The sequence below is a fragment of the Macrotis lagotis genome, chromosome 1 (genome assembly GCF_037893015.1).
Source record: "Macrotis lagotis isolate mMagLag1 chromosome 1, bilby.v1.9.chrom.fasta, whole genome shotgun sequence".
In the NCBI taxonomy this organism is placed as follows: domain Eukaryota; kingdom Metazoa; phylum Chordata; class Mammalia; order Peramelemorphia; family Peramelidae; genus Macrotis; species Macrotis lagotis.
In genome coordinates this window covers 817,224,596-817,251,044 of record NC_133658.1, presented here as the reverse complement: position 1 = coordinate 817,251,044, position 26,449 = coordinate 817,224,596, and the positions used below count along the sequence as shown (strand labels likewise).

Here is a 26,449-nt window from a genome sequence, read left to right as displayed (position 1 = left end):
TGTGGCCTTGGGCAAGCCACTTAACCCCATTTACCTTGAAAAAAATCTAAAAAAAAAAAACTGATCATAGCTGGGAAATAGCAACCTATTAAAAACAGAGATAGGTATACAACTGAATTCAAAGATCTAGTATTCTACCAAATTAACAAGAAAATACTTTGAAGAGTTAGAGAAAAATAAGAACAAATAAAATTCAGAAAAAAAATTAACATCAGGGGTCATAATGAAAAAAACAGGAATTAAGGGATATTAGATATCATATTACATTGCAAAATTAGAAATTATCAAAAATATTTTATAATTAGATAAAAATATAATAATGAAACAGATTAGATAAGCAAGCAAGACCTAGAAAACTATTGTTCCCAAGAATAAAAACTAATGGGGTAGAACTTTCCATTTAACAAGAGGTTCCAAGGAAACTGCAAAGCAAAAAGTTTAGACTGACACCTACACCATATACCATTATAAATTCCAATGTATTAAAAAAAACCATAAGTATGCAAATTCATATCATATATAATTACATGGGAATTCAAGTTCACAACTGTGGCTAGGGAAAGAATTCATAACTACACAAGATACAGACAAAAGACAAAAAATACTCATTTTCTATTACAAAAATATTTTACCCAGAAAACTAATATAACTAAATTTAGAAGAAAAATGAGATGGAAAAAAAAATCTTTAAATAAAAAATCTCTGGTGTTTTTGTAAACTTTTTACTAACATCAAAAATCTGGAAAGGCACAAATCAATAAGAACTATTTCAAAAAAGGATAAGTCATAAAAGTATGACATATGAACAGGTTTTAAGAGAAACATGCTAGGGGCAACTAGGTGGCATAGTAGATAAAGCACCAGCCTTGGAGTCAGGAGTACCTGGGTTCAAATCCAACCTCAGACACTTAATAATTACCTAGCTGTGTGGCCTTGGGCAAGCCACTTAACCACATTTACCTTGCAAAAAAACCTGAAAAAAAAAAGAGAAACATGCTAGCAAAAATCATCTATAAAACTATTCAAAATCACTAGCATGAAAAAAATACATTTAACACATGGTTAAGGCAGGCATCATTTCAAATCTATCAAATTGACAAACAATAAATATTGAGAGAATTCAATATTGGAAGAGTTATGGAATGACAAGCTAATTCACTTTCTGGGAAATGGTTTACAATTATGAAGAAAAGCATTATTCAATTACTCTTACCCTCAGAATTCAGTGATCTCCCTCCTGAATGTATAATCCAAGATCCTATCAAATAGTGGAAGAAAAGACCAATGTATTCCAAAATATTCATAGTTGTACTTTGTATAATAGCAATAAACCGGAAACAAGTTATATGTGACCAAGGATAATCTAGGACATAGAAGTAATCATTGAATATTATTGTGCCATAAGGAACAATCAATATGAAAAATTCAGAACGTGAGAAGACTTAAATGAACTGAAGCAAAATGAAGAGAGCAGACAGAACCCAAAGAACCATATTCACAACAATGTGAATGAAGACAAAAATAAAAAGCAACAAAACTTGTTCATCTTTGATTTGCAAAATGAGGTGATTATTTTGACTTGCTGTGAATTTTGGATTTAATGTGGCAGTTATACAAAGTTGTCAGCTTCACTTTCTCTTCCAGTCCAGTGGAAAAACAAAATTCAGGACAACTGGCAATGAATATCTTCAATTTCTGATCAAGCTCTAAGTACTCCACAGTATCTGCTTCAGCCACCATCAAAGCTATTGGAATAAATAATTCTCATCTGCCCATTCTAGCAGGGGAAATCTTCACCTGCTTGGGGTAGACACCCCCCTTAACTCATAGACTAATTTGTGGCCTATCAATTACCCTTGATCTTGTTTGGTCCATTTGCCAAGATGGTTTTACCAGAGTGAACCATTGAGCATACAACAGCTTCTTGGGAGCCAAAGATGAGAACTGGAAGATAGGTGAACAGCAAAGATAGATGAGCAACCCTGAAAAGGGTTCAAGAAGTCCTTTCATCAGAATTAATATTCCTGTCTAAATATCCTATACTACCCTCAACAAAACTGAGGTTAAATACAAAATACAATGTTTGCTGCAAATTATTAAAAAGTTCACATCTTTATGTAATCAAACTGTTCAAACTACAAAATGGAAAATGGCATTTACTATGAATTGCAATTGCTCTATTACATTGCATAACTGACTATTGAAAAGAGAGAAAAATATCTGCTATGTCAAAACAAAAATGTATTGGGGGGGAAAGCATAAATTATCCACCAAAAGTTTTAGATCTTTAGATTTTGAAGTCTCTGAACTAAGGCTTAATAATCTTTAATTATTCTGCCTTTACATTACTATTTAAACTCATGGAAAATTATGAGTTTATACCTAAAAATTATATTTAAATAAGTGTATATTTCAAGTAATTCTTCCTATTATGCTTAGTTTTAAATAGCATAGGATCTTTTTTTATCCCCACAAATTTTCAAATGAAAAGAAATTCCCAAGCTTTAGACTAAAGTGTCTCCAAAAGATGCCTGCCACAAAAAAACTAATTTCTTCAAGACCATGAAGAATTCTCAATCCAGTGAAATAAGTCAAGATGATTTCTTTATCAAACTATATGTGCAAGTCTAATAAACAGTTGAAACTAAAGTTACTTATTGTTTGTGTCCTTCACAAAACATCAAAAGGACATTCAGAGCTGGGATGATGATGATGATGATGATGATGATGATGATGATGATGATGATGATTGATGATAATGATGATTGATGACGCTGTTGATGATATTCATCCTCCATCCTGGAAGAAGACCTAACATCAGGAAGGTAATGCCATGACAAGCACTTGAATTGGATTTAAGTGAGGGGGTCCTTTGCTAAGTCACCAATTCTCACTTTCTCTTCCAGCATCATCTGGATCCAGTGACTAGATATGAATCAAGTCAACTGGAGATGGCCCTAGATGTGAGGTAATCAGGGTTAAGTGACTTGCCCAAGGTCAAGTGTCTGAGACTGGATTTGAATTCTTGTCCTTCTAACTCCAAGACCAGTGCTCTATTCATTTCACCAAGAAGCCGGCCTGCTGGGATAACAGATTTTAGGAGGAACACCAAGAAGCTGGTACACATCCAAAGATGGATAATTACAGGTAACCTTGTTCTTTCTTTTAATTCTGCTACATCTACCGATGATTACACCGATATTCCTGCTTCCCTGTGTAACCTCTGACTTGACTTTACTTCTCATCTCCCATATCCAACCAGTTTCTAAATCCTGACATTATTGCCACAGCATTCCCCAAATCCATTCAATCTTCTCTATTCCCACTACTACCATCCATTCTTGCAGAGACCTTCATTACTACATACCAGAGTCATAATCCCTGTCTCATCTTTCTCCCCACTTCAATTCCTCCTCCAGTAAAATTGCTATTACATCATTCTCCTATTCAAACAGTACCAGTCGATTGCTGACTTCTCTTATAATAGAAATCATTTCTTTGCATTTAAAGGCTTTTGCAACCTGTCTTTAGCCTATCTTTCATAAAGGATCTGTAAACTTGGATAGGAAAAATATTACATCCTTTATTTTCACTAAACTCTAACTAAAATACAGCATTTCCTACAGTTATAAATGTGGGTAACAAACCATAGTATAAGGTTTCACCAGACTGCTCAAGGAATCCCTGGGACACATACACAAAAAAAAAAGTTAAAAACCCCTATTTTAGGCTAATTTCAGAGAGCTATTCTCCCTCATGTGGTTCATATACCAGCCAAATAGGTCTACTTCTTATTGGGTATACAGCATGCTATTTCCTACTTCTATACCTTTGCACAACTTATCTCTTACGGTTCTATTTACCATCATGTTTTCAAATCCCTAGTTGAAGAAAATATTCAAGTACCATCTCCAACACAATGTTACTCCTGGTGCTCCCTTCCCAACACCTTCCTCCCCCACCCCCCAGAAAATCACTTTGCAAATGTTGTATGTTCTTAATTCCCTTAATTCCATGTGTTATCTCCCTTCCTCCTCAACAACATGTTAGCTCCCTGAAAGTATTAATTTGGGGGGGGGGGGGGGGGTTGGTATTTGCAACTATGCCCAGCACACAATAGACACTGAATAAATTCATGCTGAATTGAACTTCAGCTTTTCTTCCAGGCCATCCTTGCAATGAAAACAGTATAAAGATCAAGCACATCTGTCATGGCTTGTTATGATCCTAGTTGTTAGGATTATTACCCAGAATCAAGCTATATTTTTGCTGTATATTACTTACAGAAAGATGTTAACAGCCCATAGGAAAACTGAATCAAGACATCAGTTTTCATTAACACCAGTTATGAACTCATAAAATTATAAGCAGAAAAGCAATAATTGCGCAAATAATCCTAAAGAGAAAGTCAACCTCTCTTCTCCTCTGAGTCTGCCTATAGGTAGCATATAAAAAGAGGGACAGGTCAAGTCTCTGGATTGAGGATGCTTAAACTACCTCTCCTATGATGGTGAAACCCTCAAATCAGCAGTCTTGGTAACTGGGAAGTTTGTTATTTTTAATTTTTTTTTATTTATTTAAGGCAATGGGGTTAAGTGACTTGTCCAAAATCACACAGCTAGGCAATTATTAAGTGTCTGAGGCTGGATTTGAACTCAGGTCCTCCTGACTCCAGGGCCAGTGCTCTATCCACTATACCACCTAGCTGCCCCAAATAACTGGTAAGTTTGGAAGGTTTCCCTAAACATCTATATTTATGTTCCCCTATGGTGAATACATTCCTGGAGAAGATATTGTGAATTGAGCTGTCCTTTGAGAGTTGATATCTTAAAACAGTATTAAAAAGACTAGAGAATGATGACACTGCCACAAAGTCAGTGATAACTATACTTTTAATAATAACTTCTGAGCCCTCCCCCACCATCCCTGATTCTTCAAACTCCAACCTCAAACTTCAAACTTCCAACTCTGAGATTGTAAAACCCTGGCAGCAGTTAGCAGTTGCAGAACAATGGAATCACAAACTGAAAGGTGAAAGGGGCTAATAGAACATAATCTTCAAAAACAACCACCTTTCATTTTAAGGACTAGGAAACTGAGACCCAAAGAGATGACATCTTAGTAGAGGGTAATACCAAAGTTACTTTCTGCCACTCAGCTAGTCAGTCAGGCAATGGACAACAATCTTTTAATTAAGCTAATAATTATCTATTCTGATTAGATGCTAAGCAGTATGAAAAGCACTAGGTATACAACAAAAGGCAAAAATCAGTTTCCTGTCCTCAAAAAGTATATACTCTGATGGATATAAGCTGCAATAAATAAGTATATACATGACAGTTATAAACTGAGTAGATCAAGGGAATCTAAATGAGGAAGGCATTAGCAAATGGGAGGGCAAGAAAAGGCCTCCTATAAAAAGTGCAATTTGAGTTGAACCTTAAGAAGCAAAGGCAAGGAGTTAAAAGGAAAAATTACACAATAGATCAAACATCCATCAAGTCAGGGGTTCAAGTTCCAACTCCTTGCCTTTCTACTATTATATTTTGCATAGAGGTTGCCAGTTTTACTAATCTGCATTTGTAAAGTTTTCTTAGTTTACTAGAGAGATGAAATCAAAGGCATGAAGCAAAAAAAAAAGCAATAAAACCTTTGGAGAAGATGAAGAATTATCTCATAAGGACTTACTCTGATGCCCCTCTGGTTAATCAAAGGGACACAGGGATCTTTAATGACATGGTAGCAGAATACAAGCTCTAATATCTAATAGGCTCTACCAATCTAAACAGCTTCAGGCACAGACTCACTGTGTCTGAGGACCCAACAAGCTAAGTTGATATGTTCATAGATTCATTAGATATGAAGTTAAAGGAGACCTGGGAAATTATCTAGTCCAGCTCCATTTTACAAGTGTCAAGAGTGGCTCATAAGATGCTAAAACATTTTAGTCACAGCAACTCAAATTATTAAGACATGAAGAGACTATAATACTCATTGATTTAAGAATATCCTCCTTAATGAGAACAAGTAATTTAAATCAGATGGAATTAATCTATTGTAATAAAGATATCCATGTTGTACTTGAAGGGGTTCTTAAAGCAATTTGGGGGGGGGGGCAGTTTCTTGATGGAGTTAAGTACAGGATTTACCCAAGCCTTTTTTATCCTCTAGTTTTAAAAAAATTAGCTATACCATCAAACACTACCCCTCCCCCCAACAGGGGAAACTTTGTGGATCAGAATTCATGTGAAGAAAAACAATACTTCAAAAGATTGTTCAGCTACTTCCCTTAGAGCCCTCCAATAATGAAAATCAAATAATTAAACTTTAGTAAGTAAAACTGATAGGCGAATAAACAGACAGACAGATATTCCCTATAATATTTTTCCAACTAATTAAATGGTCACATTTACATTATACAAAGATTCACCTTGAAAATCTACTTAGCCAATGATAAAAGAAATATTTACTCAAAAATCAAAGCCAGACAATAATATCATGCCTATATTCTAAATTCAATAATATTTATTAAAATCTATATATTACTGTAGAGCCAGTCCTATCAATTCACTCCACCTCTCTGCTGACTTCAAATCTCACAACTCCAAATGCCTTTCAGATATACTGAACTAGATATCCAACTTAGAATCTGTTCAAAATAAAATTCATTGTATTTCCCCCGAAAATGCCCCCTTCCTCCACTGATTTCTAACTGTGGAGGGCTACACCATCCTCCCAGGCACTCAGGCCCTCAACTAGGAATCATCCTGGATTCCTCACTACCTCTAACCCCTTCTTCTCCCTCTCCTATATGTTGTCAAAGTCTATGCATCACCAAGCTCCTTTTCTCCTGACACTACCCCCCCCAGTCTAATGTACTAATAATTACAGTACTAGGCTATGGGGGGGGGGGTCTGCCTGCTTCAAGTCTCTCCCCACTCCAATTCATTCTCCATTCAGCCTCCAAAGTGATTTCTTTAAAGCAAAGGTCTGAGCATGTCATCTCCCTACTCAATTCTAGGATGAAATATCAAAGCTCTATTTGGCAATCAAGGCCCTTCATGATCTAGCCCCCTCCTATCTCTCCAGTCTTCTTATACTTTACACCCTGTCACACACTCTTCCATCTGCTGACAGTGGCCTCTTGGCTATCCCACAAGACATTCCATCTCCAAGCTCCCACCCAGCATTTTCTCTGTCATGTCTCATGCCCGGAATGTTTTCCCTCCTCAAGTCTACCTACTGATTTCCCTGACTTCCATTAAGTTCCAACTAAAGTCTTATCCACAGGAAACCTTTCACAATCCCTCCTAATTCTAGTACTTCCATCTGTTAATTATTTCCTGTATATAGTTTATTGCATGTATTTGCTTGCATATTGATTATCCTTGAAAATAGAAATTGTCTTTTGCTTCTTTTTCTATCCCCAGGACTTAGCACAATTCCTGGCAAACAGTAGGCACTTAATAAATGTTTATTGATTGACTGAAATCTTATATACTTCTAATGCAAATCACTATGAAATTCTATAAATGTAATTAAGCTATAACAAATCCTTGCAGTTTAATAATTTATAATCTTTATACTGTTAAGAGAGAGATATGAGCATAACTGACATACTTTCATTAAAAGGAAGTTGAGTTCCAATGATAAGCCTTTTTAATAAGAAATTTCATTATTAGCTGCTAGACCTCAAATACTTAATAACTGCCTAGCTGTGTGACCTTGGGCAAGTCACTTAACCTCACTGCCTTAAATAAATATTTTTTTTAAAAAAAACCTTGCCTAGGGAGCTGAGATTTAAAAAAAGAAAGAATACAATAATAATAATTACAACAACAACACAGAGATAACTTCATATCTTATAACATTTTAAATTATATAGAAGCATTTTCCAACAATTACATTAGAGTGATAAACATTATCCTCATTAAACAAGGATATGATTGCACATACCTAGTACACATACCAGACTAGACTTAAACTCAGGTATTCTGAGTCAATTACTCTTTCCACTATAACACACTGCCACCCAAACATTGTAATATACTGGCAAGAGTACAGCATGGGTGGTAAAGAGGCCCAATGTTACCTCATTCAATTTTCTAAATGCCAAAAGCATATTTTTTTCCTTCCTATTCAATTCTTGGACAGTTCATTGATCAACTTTCCAAGATATATGAACTGAAAGACCAATTCTATGAGCTTTCCATTAATAGGTCAGTCTAAATAGATGGTCTCCAATGTGAGAGCCAAGGAATGCAAGGAACTATGTGATCAACCAGAGGTTGATAAGAGGTAAGAGGTTCTTTCACTTCTTATTTTTAATGGGATGACAGAAATTTCTCTGTGTCTGTGAAGGGCACTTCCACTCTTCTGGTCATGCTCAAATTCATCTTCCATTGCTCATCTGCACTCACCTGACAAATTAAAAGCAATTGTCAACTCATGTCTTTCTGTCTCCTTAACATCTCTCTCATTCATTGAATCCCACTCTCTCTCTCCCCATAATAGTCATTCTTGGGGCTTGTCTCAAGTACAACTAGCTATCACTTACCCATTACTTTCTAATATTACTTCATTCACTCTGCTCTTCCCTCTTATGAGTTCCCAACCTCCACTTGCTGAGTATCTGGAGGCTGAAGGGAGAGAGTCATAACACTCAGGATAGGTATCCATAGTGACAGTTGCCACTGGGAAAATCCTCTTCTAGTTTTTCCACAACCTCCTTAGCATACCCTGCTCCTGCCCCCACATCATCTTCAGTTTCAGAGGCAGTGACTTGTAAGAGGTTCTTTCACTTCTTATTTTTAATAGGATGATAGAAATTTCTCTGTCTCTGTGAAGGACACTTCCACTCTTCTGGTCATGCTCAAATTCATCTTCCATTGCTCATCTGCACTCACCTCACAAATAAAAGCAATTGTCAACTCATGTCTTTCTATCTCCTTAACATCTCTCTTATTCATTCCTGTCTCTCTATTCACAGTCATTAACTTAGTTCACATCCTATTGCCTCTCATCTGGACTCATACTAATTGAGTTTCATGCCTCAAATCTCACCTCACTCCACCCAACTGCCACAATGCTTTGCTGAAAGCACAAGTTAACCACCTCTTTCCCCTACACAATAAACAGCAATGGCTTCCCATTAATTCTAGGATCAAATATAAAATCTTCTGTTTGGCATTTAGGACCCTTCACAATCTGGTTTTAGCATTACCTTTCCAGTCATATTAACATAAAAAAGAATGAATTTATATTGAAATCTTTCTGCTGGGCATACCCTTTGTTTGACTCACCCAGTGATACCACAACCAGATCTATCTCAGAAATAAAAGAGGAAAAAAGCTTCACGTGTACACAAATATTTATAGCAGCTCTTCTTGTAATGGCAAAGAACCAAATATTTAAGGTGTCCATCAAATGAAGTATGTACAAATTATGCCATATGAATATAATAGTTTTTCCAAAAGAAATGACAAGAGTTGGCTTCTGAGAAAACTTGAGAAAACTGAATGATGCAATAAAGAGAAGTGAGCAGAATTAGAATAGTCTACATTAATAAAAACAGCTAACTATAACTAAGGTTTGTAAAGTGCTTTATATATGATATGTCATTTGGTCTTCATAGCAACCTCATAAGGCAGGTGCAGTTACTATCCCCATTTTTCACATGAGGAAACTAAAGTTATAAAAGGCTAAATGACTTGTCCAGGACTACACAGTCAGTGTGGAAGACAAAAGCTTTTCTGTGAAAAAAAAGGAAAAAAGTCTAGTCTCAAACACTTACTAGCTAAAGGATAACCCTGAGCAGGTCCCAGTTTGTCTCAGTTTCCTCATCTTTTAAATGAATTGGAAAAGGAAATGGTAAATCACCCCAGTATCCTTACTCAAAAAAAAAAATTCGAGTCATGAAGAGTCAGACATGACTGAAATGACTGACAAAACAACAACTTCTCTTCTTCCTCCCTCCTGATGTATGATAACCACTACTGTACTACCCATAGCCATTCTCTAAAATTTAAAAAAAAAGCCATTTATGCTTCCTTTTCTTTCACATCAGCCTAGCTTCTAAAGCTATTAGTCGACAAATATTAACTGGACACTGTATGTGATCCCCCTCAAAAAAAAAAAAAGGTGGGCAACATGATCCCTGTCTTCAATAAGTTAGAGTCAAAATATAACAATGTGAAAGTTAAAAAATAAAAAAAGATGCAACATCTCAGGAATGATCTGACCATACATTGCTTATTCAATCACATTTTCCTCAATTCCTGCATACACAGGAATTTCTAGGAAAGCCAACCTCTCAACCATCTTATAAACACAATATTTTCTTCCTGTCTCTCTGACTTTGTACATGCTATTCTAAACACATGTAATTCCCTCATGAAATTCTACACATTCTTTAGGACTCTATGCTTCTACCCTACCTCCTCCCGGAGAAGTCTACTCCTCTATTTCTGTCCATATTTAGCTCTCCCTTCTTTGAAGACCTCTAATTATATGCTACAGTCACAGAACAATGTAAGCAATATTTTGGATCATTTGTTCACTTAGATTGTATATTACTTTTTTACCCCACAAAGACAGCAAGTTTCTTGAGGATAGGAATTATTTCTTATGATTTTTCTGTGTAATTCACGAAACCTAATTAATATCTTTTACATCCTCAAATTGAGAATGCTAATAGGCTCAATAAAGCCTATTGATTAAGTTAAGAAACAGTAAAATCTCATGGCCTGGGATCCTAAGGAGAGAGAGACCAGTTACCAAATATTTTGAAAGAAATATAGATCATGTTCAAGTGTACACAAAAAAAATTAAACAATAATATAAAAGATGCCATATTTCAGACCTCCAATCAAGGAGCCTTATCCAAACTGAATCTTTCCCAGCATCAGACAAAGAAATCTGGGAGGAAAAGGTGGAGCAGAAGAGAAAGAGGAGAAGGAGAAGTTGTTTTCAATAATTTCAGTCTTGTCTAATTCTTAATGACCTTATTTGGTTTTTTTTTTTATTTTTGGCAAAGACACTGAAGTGATTTGCCATTTCCTTCTCTAATTCATTTTACAGATGAGGAAAGTGAGGGTTAAATGATTTGTCCAGGGTTACTCAGCTGGTAGTGCCTGAAGTCAAATTTGATCTGAAAATGAGTCTTCCTGATTACAAGCTCAAGGCTCTCCTAGACAGCTAATGTTTTGCTGATTTCTAGAACTATGAAATCAAACTTACAAGCCTTAGTGAGTCCTCTAACATTACTACCTGACTCAGAATTGCTCATGTCCTTAAAAAACAAATGGTTCATTTAACTGGATTAAATTTGCTGTAGACAAAAAAGACACTGACACCAGCACAGCCACAAATCTCTCCCAACTCAGCAAACTTAGTGCTTGGACAACAGATAGACCATCAGTCAGGTCATCACTGGACCAAAGCCCAAAGCTTCCCAGTCAAGTAGATTGTACTTGAGCATTCATTAAACTAGTGTGGTCCTAAAAACTCACATCTACCATCACAGCACATAGAGAGAAAAAGAAGAATGTATGGTTTACCAAGCACTTTTATATATATTCTCTCAAATTCCCATAGCGGCACTGTGAGGAGTAGCCAACAGTTATTTTATCCCCATTTTCAATAAGAAAACTGGGGGTTTGAAAAAAGTCAAATGACTTATTGACTCTTTAAAGCTAATATCTGGCAATAACAGACAAAAAGATTCAAAATTACTCCAGAAGAAATATACTCCTCTATAAAATTCTAATCCAAAGGAGATTACCCTGAGTTTTTCAGATTCATCCAGGATGGCATAAGGTCTGGGAGTTCCTACTAAACTGAAAAACAGACACAGCAAAGGTCTACATGTCTGTAATGTCCAGCTACGAGTTCATCAATAGAAAAACTAGTCCCCACATGATATAAAAACATTTCTTTTTGCCTCTGCAACTTATAAAATCCTGCAATAAAGCACGGAGGAACTGAGATCTACTTCAGGGCAGGGAACATCTATACAACAGAAATCATATAGATCTTTTCAAAAAATTAATAACAGTATATAAAGAACTTTCCATACAACCACCATATAAAAGTAGGTAGTACAAATACTGTCTCCATTTTCAAATATAGAGGCTAAAAAAATATTCACACATTAGTTTTAGAAGTGGAAACATGCGACAAACCCAAGTAATTTGACTTCACAGTCTGAAGGTAGAAGGTCAATGAGTTTAAAAATGAATCATTCTTAAGAAAGATTAAACAAGAGGCGGCTAGGTAGCACAGTGGGTAAAGCACCGGACCTGGAGTCAGGAGTACCTGGGTTCAAATCCAGTCTCAGACATTTAATAATTACCTACCTGTGTGGCCTTGGGCAAGCCACTTAACCCCATTTGCCTTGCAAAAAAAACTAAAAAAAAAACAAGAAGAAAGATTAAACATAACCTTCTGAATAGGAAGAATAAAAATAATAATAGAGTCTATAGGAAAGGAAGAGACAAAGGGGGTAGGGGAAGAGTGCCAATTCTTTCCACTTGTGGCTTCCAACTTGTAGCATCTCAATAGAAAAATGCTGTCTAAATATGTAACAGAAAAGAAGTCATTCATTCTAACCTTCTCTCATAGCCTAGACCTCAAAAGTCTTCATCATTAAACCTATTTTCCAAGGCTTTCTCCCTACCATGGTTCACCCCTCTACTTGAACTCTTCATTCCCTCTTCTTCCTATTACCCTTTGCTCTGTCAATCTAGTTCATCTTCAACACTATCAGATGACTCCTATTCAGGTGTTTAGATCTAAATCCTTTATTAAAAAAAAATACTTCATTTAACCCTATTGCCCCCACACAATTTAAAGGTCTTTAACAATCAAATTTCTGGAGGAAAAAAAAAGCCATCTACAGTTGATGCCTGTACTTCCTCTTCACTCACTTCTCAATTTGTTCCACTTTAGCTTCCAACTTCCAAATTCAATTGAAATTGCTTTTTTCCAAAGGCATCAATGATTTCTAGGTCATTCTGTCTCCTTCCAGATCACTCTAAAGAACATGACTCAAAGGGCGGCTAGGTGGCGTAGTGGATAAAGCACCGGCCTTGGAGTCAGGAGTACCTGGGTTCAAATCCGGTCTCAGATACTAAATAATTACCTAGCTGTGTGGCCTTGGGCAAGCCACTTAACCCCATTCGCCTTGAAAAAAAACCCTTAAAAAAAAGAACATGACTCAGTTGACATCTTTTTCAATAACCCAGCTCCCTGGTTTCCTGACTTTTCTTTCTTCTTGTACTTTTATCTGATTAAACCAAATGTTTTACTACAATTTTGCCCTTAAGACCCTATCACAAAAGCTTACTTTTTTCTCTACCAATAACCCTCTCAGTGATTATATCAGTTCCTGTGGATTCAATTATTATCTCTATGCAGATGACCCCTAAATCTATATAACTAACCCTTTTTCCCCCCTCAGACCCATAGGTCAGCATCATCAACATCATGCATGGGGATGTCATCACATCCAAAACTGAAGTCTTTACCTTGCTCCAAAACCTACTCCTTTTCTACAATATTTCTATTAAATCATCCTTCCAGTATCCCAATTCACAATCTCAGAGTTATTCCCAATTCTTCATCTCCCCAACATTCCAAATCCAACAAAATAACAACTATGATAAACTCTTTCAAATATGTCACATCTAGACCCATTCTCTCTATATATACAGTCAGCACCCTTATAAGTTCTCAAATGAAGTACTTTTAATAGATTCCTAATAAGATTCTCATGTTATGTTGTGGGAAAGATGGAGACACATGGTTAAACAATAGTGTATTATTTAGATGGATGCAAAAAGCAGTTGAACAAATACAAAAATTAGTCATAAAAAGTTTGATATCATTTTTCAAGAAGGACTCTAATGTAGAACCCAGGAATCTATCTTTGTGCTATTCAACTTTTTAAAAAATATTTCATGATTTATTTTCACATTATTACAATAATCTTGGTGTGAAAGTAAACATAATCCTACTCCCACCCCAAAAAAAGAAACCTCAAGAAAAATGAATGAGACACAACAAAAGTGTACTTCAGTCTGCGTTCATAAACCATCAGCTCTCGATGGGTTGCATTCTTTATCAAAAGTCCATCAGATGGGGGCAGCTAGGTGACGCAGTGGATAGAGCACCAGCCTTGGAGTCAGGAGTACCTGGGTTCAAATCTGACCTCAGACACTTAATAATTACCTAGCTGTGTGGTCTTGGGCAAGTCACATAACCCCACTGCCTTGAAAAATCTAAAAAAAAAAAAAAAAGTCCATCAGATGGATTCACAAGTGAATTCTACCAAACATTTAAGGAACAATTGGCTCCAATTCTATACAAACTCTTTGGAAAAATAGAAGACAGAACTCTGCCTAACTCTTTCTATGAAACCAATACAGTGCTGATACCTAAACCAGGAAGAGTTAAAACATAGAAAGAAAATTATAGACCTATCTCCCTGATGAATATAGATGCAAAAATCTTAAATAAAATTTTAGCAAAATGATTATAAGTTAGTTCTAGAATAATACATTTTGACCAAGTAGGATTCATCCCAGGAATGCAGGGTTGGTTAAATATTAGGAAACTGTTAGTATAATTAATTACATCAACAATAAACCTATCAGAAGTTATATGATTATATCAATAGATGCTGAAAAAACTTTTAACAAAATACAGCACCCATTCCTACTAAAAACACTAAAGAATGTAGGAATAAATGGACTGTTCCTTAGAATAATAAGCAGTATCTATCTGAAACCATCAACAAGTATTATATTCAATGGGGAGAGGCTAGAGGCATTCCCAATAAGATCAGGGGTGAAACAAGGATGCCCATTATCACCACTACTATTCAATATCGTTTCAGAAATGTTAGCTTCAGAAAGAAAAGGAAATTGAAGGAATTAGAATTGGGAAGGAAGAGACAAAACTCTCACTCTTTGCAGATGAGATGATGGTCTACCTAGAGAATCCCAAGAAATCACCCAAAAAATAGTGCCCTACCAATCAAAATTCCAAAAAATTACTTTACTGAGTCAGAAAAAGCTGTAAGTAAATTCATATGGAGTAATAAAAAGTCAAGAATTTCCAGAGATTTAATGGAAAAAAAAGTGCAAAAGAAGGTGGCTTAGCCCTACCTGATCTAAAATTATATTATAAAGCATCAGTCATCAAAACTGTCTGGTACTGGCTAAGAAATAGAGTGGTGGACCAGTGGAATAGACTAGGAGCAATAGCAGGAAACAATTATAGTAATCTGCTGTTTGATAAACCCAAAGAGTCCAGCTATTGGGATAAAAACTCTCTCTTCGATAAAAACTACTGGGAAAAGTGGAAGTTAGTCTGGAAGAAGATTAGAGCAACACCTCATACCCTATACCAAGATAAGATCCAAATGGATACAGGATTTAGACATAAAAAACAATACTATAAGCAAACTAGAAGATCAAGGACTAGTTTATCTGTCAGATCTATGAAAGGGAAGCAGTTTATGACTAAGGAAGAGATGGAGAACATCACTAAAAACAAACTAGATGATTTCGATTACATTAAATTAAAAAGCTTTTGCACAGACAAAACCAATGTAACCAAGGTCAAAAGAAATGTAGTAAACTGGGAAACAGTCCTTACAACTAATGTTTCTAACAAAGGACTCATTTTTAAAATATACAGAGAACTGAGTCAAATTGAAAAAAAAGTCATTCCCCAATTGACAAATGCTCAACGGGTATGCAAAGGCAATTTACAGATAAGGAGATCAAAGCAATCTATAGTCATATGAAAAATTTCTCTAAATCATTACTTATCAGAGAAATGCAAATTAAAACTTCTCTGAGGTACCACCTCACACCTCTCAGCAGAAAAATATTCATAGCAGCCCTGTTTGTGGTGGCAAAGAATTGGAAATCAAGTAAATGTCCTTCAATTGGGGAATGACTTAGCAAATTGTGGTATATGTATATCATGGAACACTATGTTCTATTAGAAACCAGGAGCCATGTGAATTCAGAGAAGCCTGGAGGGATTTGCATGAACTAATGCTGAATGAGATGAGCAGAACCAGGAAAAACACTGTATACCCTAACAGCAACATGGGGCTGATGATCAACCTTGATGGACTCATTCATTGCATCAGTGTAACAGAGACAATTTGGGGCTGTCTGCAATGAAGAATACCATCTGTATCCAGAGAAAGAACTGTGGAGTTTGAACAAAGACCAAGGACTTTTACCTTTAATTTAGGGGAAAATAATTGATATCTTATTGCCTGATCTTGCTATCTCATATACTTTATGTTTCTTCCTTAAGGATGATTTCGCTCTCATCACATTCAATTTGGATCAATGTATACCATGGAAACAATGAAAAGGCTGGTAAACTGCCTTCTGGGGGGGGGGGGGAGTAAGATTGGGGGGGGGCTCAAAATAAATAAAATCTTTAAAAAAAAAATAAAGTCCATCAAAGGTTGCTTCAATATTTTTCCCCACAATTGCTACTCTGTATTTACCTCCATTCTATTCCTCCCCTCTCCTCCCTATTCCCTTTTATCCTATTCTCTCTCCTTTCATTCTGTTCCTCCTCAAAAGTGTGTTGTATCTGACTACCCTCTCCCATGAGCTTCCCTCTCTTCTATCATCTATATCCACCTCCCCTCCCCTGTCCTCTTTCTCCCAACCCTTCCTCTCCTTTTTCCTAAAGGGTAAGATAGATTTCTATACCCTATTGAGTGTGTATGTTTTTTCCTCTCTGAATCACTTCCAATGAGAATGAAGACTAAATCATTCCCTCTCACCTTCCCACCTTCCACTCCATTGCAAAAGCTTTTTTCTTGACTCTTTTACATGAAATATCTTAATGCATTCTACCTCTCCTTTCCCTTTCTCCCAGTACATTCCTTTTCACTCATTGAATCCATCTTGATACTATATTATACCTTTATATACAGTTCCCTCCTGTGCCTTGTCTATATATACATATATATATATATATATATATGTATATTCCTTCTAACTGCTCTAATAAATGAGAAGATTCATGAGTTATCAGTATCTTGCATTCTGTAGGAATATTAACATCATTAAATCCTTCATCCACCTTCTATGCTTCACCTGAGTGTCTTGTACTACTTGAAGATCAAACTTTTTGTTCAGCTCTGGTCATTTCAACAGGAAAGTTTGAAAATACCTTATTTCATTGACTGTCCATCTTTTCTCCTGAAAAGAGAGTGTTCGGTTTTGTTCGGGTGCTGATTCTCAGGTATAATCCAAGCTCTTTTTTGCCTTCTGGGATAACAAATTCCAAGCCCTATGCACCTTTAATATATGCTGCTAAATCCTGTGTAATCCTGACTATAGCACCATAGTAATTGAATTATTTCTTTCTGGATACTTGTAATATTTTCTCTTTGACTTGGGAGTTCTGGAATTTGGCTATAATATTCCTGGGAATTTTTGTTTTGTGATGTTTCAGAAAGTGAATGGTGAATTCCCTCAATTTCTATTTTACCCTCTGTTTCTATGATATCAGGGCAATTTTACTGGACTATTTCTTGAAAAATTAAGTCTAGGCTCCTTTCCTGGTCATGACTTTCAGGTAGACCAATAATTTTTAAATTATCTCTTCTGGCTCTGTTTTCCAGGTCAGTTGTTTTTTTTTTCAATGAGATATTTCATGTTTTCTTCTAGTTTTTCATTCTTCTGGTTCTGTTTTATTGTTTCTTGATTTCTCACAAAAGTCATCAGTTTCCCTGAGCTCCATTCTATTCTATCTTTAATGGAGTTATTTTCTTCAGAGCTTTTTAAAAATTTCCTTTTCCATCTGGTCAATTCTGCCTTTTAAAGCATTCTTCTAAACCTCATTGACCTTTTGGATTGCTTTTTTCCATTTGAACTAAATTCGTTTTTAACCTGTTATTTTCTTCTGTTTTCTATTTTCTTCACCAAGCTGTTGCCATGGTTCTCCTGCATTGCTCTCATTTCTCTTCCCAATTCTTCCTCTACCTTCCTTATCTGCTTTTCAAAGTCTTTTTTGAGCTCTTCTATAGCATAAGACCAATTCCTATTTTTCTTGGAGGCTTTGGAAATGAAGTTTTGACTTTGTCATCTTCTGAGTGTATATTTTGATACTCCATAGGGCCAAAATAGTTGTCTGTGGACAGATTACTTTTCTTCTGTTGTTTGCTCATTTCCCCAGTCTATGACCTGATTTTAATGAACTTCCAAAGCTTTGGGAGGTTTGGGGGGACATTCCTACCCGAGACTTTAATTCCTTCAAGGTCCTATGAGAAGTTCTGACTGCTCTCCTCACCTGTGCTCTGGTCTGTGGATGACCACAAGCACTCCCCATTGCCTTGTGAGAGAAAGATCCCTGGTCTCTATGGTTGTATGGGGGCTAAGGATAGGCAAAGCAACACAGTTCTGTTCCAGGGATAACAGTCTCTCCCCACCCCCTTACCATCTGTGGGCTGAGCTCTTTGGAAGCAGCTACTAGGTAGCTCCATGGGTTCCTGAAGAGGGGCTGCTATTTAATTTTTTATCAATGACTTGTATAAAACATATATAGCATACTTATCAATCTAAAGTTGACCCAAAACTAGGAGGAACAGTAAATAAACAAGATGAGACTAAAGATCCAGAAAGATTTTAATCAGACAATGGACCAAATCTAGCAAGATAAAATAAGTTCAAAATCAACTTCATGAGTACACAGAAGGCAATCTGAAAATTATGGCTTTTAATAACTTTGAAACTCAGTCAATATTATAATGTAGGAATCAAAAAACAAAGTTAATCTTAAATTGAATTAAAAGAAATAAAATGTCCAGAACTGGGGAAATGCTGGTACTATTCTAAGATGCACTTGAGAAAACTTCATTGGTTTCATTCTAGAAACCATATTCCAAGAAGGACATAATGAAGAAAAAAGAGCCCAGACAAGGAAAACCAGGATGATGACAACTGAAAGATCTGGGGATATTTAACCCTGAAAAGAGAAAAGTGGGAACAAGATAGCAATCGTCCAGTATACAGAATTAATAGAGTACTGTAAAAAAAAATCATTGGATGATCAGTTTCACAAAATGATCACACTACCACAAAAGAAAACACATTGAAAAACTTCACAGCTCCAATCAATCCAGAGTCTAGTCTACAATTTGGAAGAAATGAGAAAAACTGTGTCCTTGCTCTCAGTCACATTTCTAGACCCTGACTTTGTTTTGCTCCACCACATTTTTCTAGGGATAATCAATGGAAGGCAGCAGATTAAGAACTGAGGAAAGGCTTTTTTCAGAAGGTAGAAGTGATTCTATCTGGGACTTGAAGGACACAAGGGAAACAAGGAGGCACGTAAAGAGAGAATACCAGACATGGGGGTACAGTCAATGAAAATGTCTTATGTAAGGAATAGCAAGGAAGCTAGTCACTGTATCACAGTATATGTGTGGGAAGAGGGATATAAGAAGGTTTGAAAAGATGGAAAGGGGCAGGTCATGAAGGGTTCTGAATACCAAAAAATAAAGAATATTACATTTGATCCTGAGGTAACAAGAAAGGAGTCACTGAAGTTTTTCATATGGGGGCGGGGAGCAAATACATTAAAGGAAGATCAATCTGCTAGAGGAGTAGAGGGGTGAGATGGAAGGCAAGGAAATCAACAAGAACTAGGAAAACACCAAACTATTCCAACAATCTAAATAAAAAACATGAACTTGAATCAGGAAGATTTTAAAACAATACACCTCTTTCCCTTCTTTGCACAGCTGTACAACTCTGGGCACAGAATATTACATATATTAATAGACTCAGTTTTATGTCTTGATTAGTTTTGACAAAAATCTTCTTAAAATTTTATCTTATCCTATGGTTAAGAAATGGGGGAGGAAAAACATTCAGAAATGAAGGCTATATAAAAAGAAAAGATTCTAAGAAAAATTTAAATAATGCTAAATGAGAGAAATTGCATTTTATCTAAAAAGTTGTAAGAAGCCACTGAATCTTCTTCAGTTGTGGGCTGACACTGTCAGAATATCAATTAGATTGAAAATGAATTGGAGAAAGGATGGGTAAAACAGAGAGACCAAACAGAAGATCATAATAGCAACAGTTCAGCAAAAAAAAAAAAAAGAGGACTATAACTAAACTGGTGTAGAGATAGGTGGTGAGATATGTGGAGGGCAGTCATCAAGAGTTAGCAACTGAGAGAAAACATCCAAGGTTACAAAACTGGACGACTGGAAGGAAATAGTTTTGTTTTGTAAAATGCCATCTCAAAATCCTCTTCCTCCTTACTACATGGGGAAATGATAAATTTAGATCCCTATTTTATTTAGACCCTTCAGTTATTTCTAATCTGTATTATTCAGTTTAGTGTGATTACATAGGGTAAATGATCATTTCTGTTATATTTCTCTAGTATTAAACATTTAGTTAGTATAATCAACTAGTATTAACACATATGATAAATATTATAAAACACATTTGAGGGGTAATTAGATTTTAGATAAGATTAGAGACATTCTCTCTTATAATAGGCCCCCAAACTTTAAACTACAAGATTATAAATTCACTTGCTTATTATGAAGTTCACTTGCATAGTCATAGGAAACTAACTAGAGATCCTCTATCCTTTCTTTTTATAAGTAGGTAAACCAAGTCCAATGTGACAAAGACCTAATGATATGGAAAGTTCCCCAACTATTCCTGATTGACCCCTCACTCTTATCATCCCTTTGCTGGGAAAACAGATCTTTGGGTATGTCTAGGTCAACAAACCTAAAAGCACTTGACCATTGGGAAACCTAGTCTTCATTTCCAGAGCTGCCTATAGCTCTCTATTGCCTCATATAGGGCTAATTAATGATAATGATAATGCCCATTTTTGGACAAACTCCATCATAAACATGAACTGAAGGCTTTTCTTGAAGTCTAAGATGTAAGTCTATCAACCAATGCTATTTTACTTTGTTTCCTGTACTATCTGAGTATCAAGCACTAGAGAAAGGTGACATCTCAGATCATGAGAGGATACTCTGGAGATCCCATTCATTAGATTGGGCTATATCCCTTTAATTAATGGTTATTGGTTGAAGCTCTGTCTCAGTGATTTTTATTGTAGATTGAATATATTTGTGACCCATGATAGGAACCTCAAACACAGTAGGTTTAACACAGGGCTCTTCTCCCCCCCCCAAAAAAAAAAAACAGAAGAAGGTAACTATCAGTGTCAAATGCTGTCCACATACATAAACTATTTGTCTATTGTGTGTTGTGTTTATTTCTTAATGAGATTAAAAAATAAAAGAACTCGCTCAATAGGTAGGATGATTTTTAATTATATTTTCTTAAACAAAAATGTGCTATTATAAGCTAGGGCACACCTACATTTCTAACAACACAAGTGAAACTACCTAGGTAGATGTCTAAATGAAGGTACTAAATACTTTGAAGTTAAAAAAGCACATGCAGATGTAGTTACAGATAAAGTGACAAAAATACTGCACAATGGGGGCAGCTAAGTGGCACAGTGGATAGAGCACCGGCCCTGGAGTCGAGAGTACCTGAGTTCAAATCTGGCCTCAAACACTTAATAATTACCTAGCTGTATGACCTTGGGAAAGTCACTTAACCCCATTGCCTAACCAAAAAAAAAACTGCACAAGTTCAGTAAAATGTGCACACATAACCAGGAAACAATTCTGAGCACCACATTTCTGGAAAAATGGTGAAATATCAGAGATTGTTCGAGAAAAATCAATCAGAATGATGAAAAACCACAAGTTCATACTATATAAAGATTAGCTGAAACAAATGAGAATATTAAGCCTAAAGAAGACAAAATGTAGAAAGGAATGAGAGCAAAGCAAAAATTTGGAAGATTGTTACAGAAAAGAAGTATTGAGTTACTCTATTTAGTTTCAGAGAGAACAACCTGAAGCAATAGATGGAAACTTGATGTAGGAAAATAGTCTTAACAGAGATATCACAAAGGGAATGTATTTAGTCATTTTAGTTATGTCCAACTCTTCATGACTCCATTTGCAGTTTTCTTAGCAAAGAACCTAGAATGATTTGCCATTTCCTTTTTCCAATGCATTTTACAGATGAGGAAACTGGGGCAAACAAGGTTACATGATTTAAGTGTCTGAGATCAGATCTGAACTTGGGTCTTCCTGACTCTGGGTACAGTGTTCTATTCTATTCAAAGTAGCTGCCTCCTTTTCAATATACTAGACTGGATGATTCTGTTAATCAATGTCCCTCTTAAATAAAGTGTGGTATCCAAAACTACATAAAATTTACTAGATATGACTCACAAGCACAAAGTAGAATAGTCTAGTACCTTAACTTTTCTTAGCATCCACATTAAACTATTAGGAAAGACTAAAGATGCAGAAAATTAAAACTCCAATATCTATTTCACATGAACAACTGGAAAACTAGGTGCCCCGTCATATAATTCTGTTTTAGAATATATATATATATGTATATAGATAGATAGATAGATAGATACACATATACATACACACATATATACATACACACACACACACACACACATCTGTAAAAATACACACAAATATACCTATGGATGCGTTTATACATTTGTGTGTATCTATGTGTTTATATGTATCTATACACAGATACACACATACATATACAACTGAGAGAAAACATCCAAGGTTACAAAACTGGGCTACTAGAAGGAAATATAGTTTTGTTTTGTGAAATGCCATGGACACATACACATCTCAATTCTGCTACTTACTAGTTGTTACCTCTGGATCTCAGTTGACTTATCTAAAAAGTTAAGGGTTTAAACTAGATATCCCGTTCTAGTTTTAAATCCTATAGTTCTCTCTATATGCAATAAAATATATACAAAAGAGAGAGAATAATACAGGAAAGTCTATGCTCCCAAATAAGATGATTAGTATCTAGAGAGAAGACACTGAGTCTTTACCCCTTCAATGATCCCCAAGCCTACAGAAAGAAGCACAAGAGAAGGTCAATAAGTGTTTGCTATTAATAAGAAGAGAACCATGCTTCAGAAGTGCCATCATCTAACAAACAAGTAACAGTCTAGCTGGATCAGACACACTGAAGTCTAAATTTTCCAATTCCATAAATTGGAACATGTTACCTGTCCTACTCTATTTAATGAAAAGATTTAAAAAAACAACAACAAAGAATCCTGGCAGTTCTACTTAAACTCAATGTAAAAAGATAACTTTTTTCAAACTGTACTACATATTAAGTACATCAGTATCCTCATTCTTGTTATAATTGAAACATAAAGGGATTACAACTAAATGGTAAGAAGGTTCACAAGATTAACTATAAAAATAAAGAGCTGTCCAAGTTGATTTCGTTACACAAAGACAATACAAAACAACATCACTTCAAGGACTTAATCACCTCCCCTTGCATTGCTCATAAAGTACATGAGGAAAAAAAACACTTAAAAGTTATACACCATTACCTATTGTAAAGAACTCTAAATGTGAGATAAGTAGTCAGTCAATGTACTACCACAGCAACTGAATCATAGGCATAGCACAGACTTCACTTCAAATCTGGCCTCAGACAGTTAAAAGCTGTATGACTTTGGCAAGTCGTTTGACCTGTTTACCTCAGTTTCCTTAAGTGAATTTAGCGTATGGAATGAACAACAGATATGATCCACAGGATGGCAATAGGCATCCACACAAGATATTTGTAAAGACTCCCAATAAAACAGTTAGAAGGCTCCCAATATGTTGGGATATAGTCAAGAATAACAAAAGAGATCCCATGAGGTGGTTAGGAGGGCTCAAATAAAATAGTAAATGGATGTCATTTTGCAAATTTTAATGTACTATACAAATATCATCCATCATTGTTGTTATTGCTACTAGTAGAAAGCCTGAATGGCTGTGATCTCCATCACTGAAGAGAATTCCAACATCAGTCATTTCATTTACCTGAACCTTAAAGTATCTAAGTATCTCCATGATATTATTTTGCAAATCATTATTATGCTAATACCCAGCATCAAGTCTGCTGGCTAGGATTCCTGATCCAGGCACAACAGTGCTGGTGGAATGGGGCCTGATGGTGTCAGCAAGAGAAACTGTAATGACATTGTGAAAAGCTTTGCTATGAACCTCTCAAAACCTTTCTTCTGTGGCATGAGTTTGAAAAGTCATCTTGCCATTTAGCAAAGTGCAATTTTTCCTTCTTTCAAGGGTTATGATATGATTGCACAAGTCCATTTTGAAACCAGGAACACTGCTTTCTTTGCCATTTCCATTTGCCATTGGTAACAGATTGTACAGGACTTAAAGATCATAAAATACTGGTTTTGGCATACACTACAGAACTAGCCTCACAGATCCAAAAGATAATGATGATTCTAGAAGTCTAGATGGATGTCTCTTTCCATGTCTTCATTAGAAGAACAAATTCTTGGACTAAGGTTCAGAACTTAGAGCTTCCCACATCATCTTGGACACCAAAGACCATGTCTCAGACATGTTTATTCTTAAATATATCAAGATGCCTATTCTGAATGAAGTTAACTAAATGTTAGGCTATGGTTTGAAGAATTAAATCTATGACATATTCCAAAAACTCAATAGCAATTCTCTGGAGTCAGTCACCATCCCCTCAGTTATTCAAGGAATAATCAAAAAATTTGAGGGATCTTAACAGGACTCTACTAAAGAAAAATAGTTTAAAGTAGAAAACATTCATCAATTTAACTTAAATGAGGGGCAGCTAGATAGCGCAGTAGGTAGAGAACCAGCCCTGGAGTCAGGAAGACCAGAGTTCAAATCTAGTCTCATACACTTAATACTTACTTAGCTGCATGACCTTGGAAGTCACATAACCCCATTGCCTTGCAGAAACCAACCAAACAAAACAAACAATTTAATATAAATATAGAACAAGAAAGATGGAAGTTCCATGACCTGCTTGAAATGATTCTGTTGTTTTTCAGTGGTGGCTGACTCTTTGTGAACCCATTTCAGGTTTTCTTGGCAGTTTATCATTTCCTTCTCCAGCTCATTTTACAGATGAGTTAACAGGGTTAAATGACTTACCCAGGATGACAAAGTTAGTGTCTGAGGGCAGATTTGAACTCAGGAGATGTCTTCCTGGCTCCAGGCCCAGCACTCTATCTAAACTGGACACTGGACCAACTAAACAATTATGTCTAGAGGCACAGATATACAGCAAACATTTTTGGGTACGACCTCACCAGTCAGGAGAATTTTATTCACAGAATTGGCTATGATGGTTACTTTCCTCATAAGAGCATGCCCATCAACATGGTGACAGAACATAAGAGGACCTTGCAGGATATCTAAACCTTCTAAAACATCTCCAACTTAGGAGACACCTTTCAGTGTGACTAACTTCATCTGAGGGAAGAGCAAGGAATGAATACTTTTGTCATTTTTTTCCTTTTTTTGTAAACTTTGAATAAATGTCCCTTTTAGAAGCTTAAAGAACTATAAACCTTTAGACTTTCTTTTCTTGTTTGTTTATGCCTCACCCAGAGTTTTTCTTCCCTCAAAATACTAATCAATATGTTGTTGTTTCACCTAGTCTGTCCTGTACTATGACTACCCAACACTGTTCGTTTCTGTTCAAAATTTGTCTACTGAACTGAAAAGGCTCAATGGACTGGTTCCTCTCCAGATAAGAGGAGCAAGAAAGAGAAAAAAGTAACCATTTTTAATATTATTTGGAAAAGCATTTATTGATTCAGAGAAAGAAAACAAAATTCTGAATAAAATTACTTGGAAACTGACCCTCCAAAAGGATTACTAATTTATCAAATGCTTATTAAATACCTGCTAGACACAGTCTCTGTTCTCAATGCATTTACATTCTAATTAAAGGAATCAATAGAGAAATAACTACCAAATATAAGAGAAGCAGCTTTTTGGAAAGTACTAGAAACTGGAAGAACAGGACCAGTCATCAAGTAGAAGGCAGTAATTGAGCTGATCTTGGGGGGTGGGGGGGAATAAGGAGTCTAAGAGGTGAAGAATTGTATTACAGGTATGGAGTATAGTCTGAGCAAAGAAGACAGAGAGAGAGAGAGAGATGACATGTTATATAAAAGAAACAGGAGAAAAATTAAGTTTAGGTGAAATGCAAAGTACATGAAAGAGTAATGGGGGAGAGAGAAGGCAGCTTGGAAGGTCTTTAAAGTCAAATGGAGAAATTGGCATTTTTTTCTACAAAGATGCGGAGACACTACAGTTTCTTGAGCATGTAATAAACCTGTCAAACCTATCCTTAAAGAATATCAAATTGGGGCAGCTAGGTGGCACAGTGGATAGAGCCCTGGTCCTGGAGTCAGGAGGACCAGAGTTCAAATTCAAATTCAAGACACTTAATACTTACTTAACTGTGTGACTGTGGGCAAG

General features: G+C 35.9%; 1 protein-coding gene across 5 annotated transcripts in view; it reads right to left on the bottom strand.

Annotated features, from left to right (window-relative positions):
- TMEM135 (transmembrane protein 135) overlaps nucleotides 1-26,449 on the bottom strand; it is a 336,711-nt gene that overhangs the window by 305,872 nt on the left and 4,390 nt on the right. Inside the window, exon 1 of one of the 5 annotated variants that reach the window (XM_074217070.1) lies at nucleotides 1,214-26,118. The exons of the other annotated variants lie outside the window; for them this stretch is intronic. The gene's annotated coding sequence lies outside the window, so the exon portion shown is untranslated. Of the gene's footprint in view, nucleotides 1-1,213; nucleotides 26,119-26,449 lie in introns of those variants that run through there. 5 annotated transcript variants of the gene reach the window in all.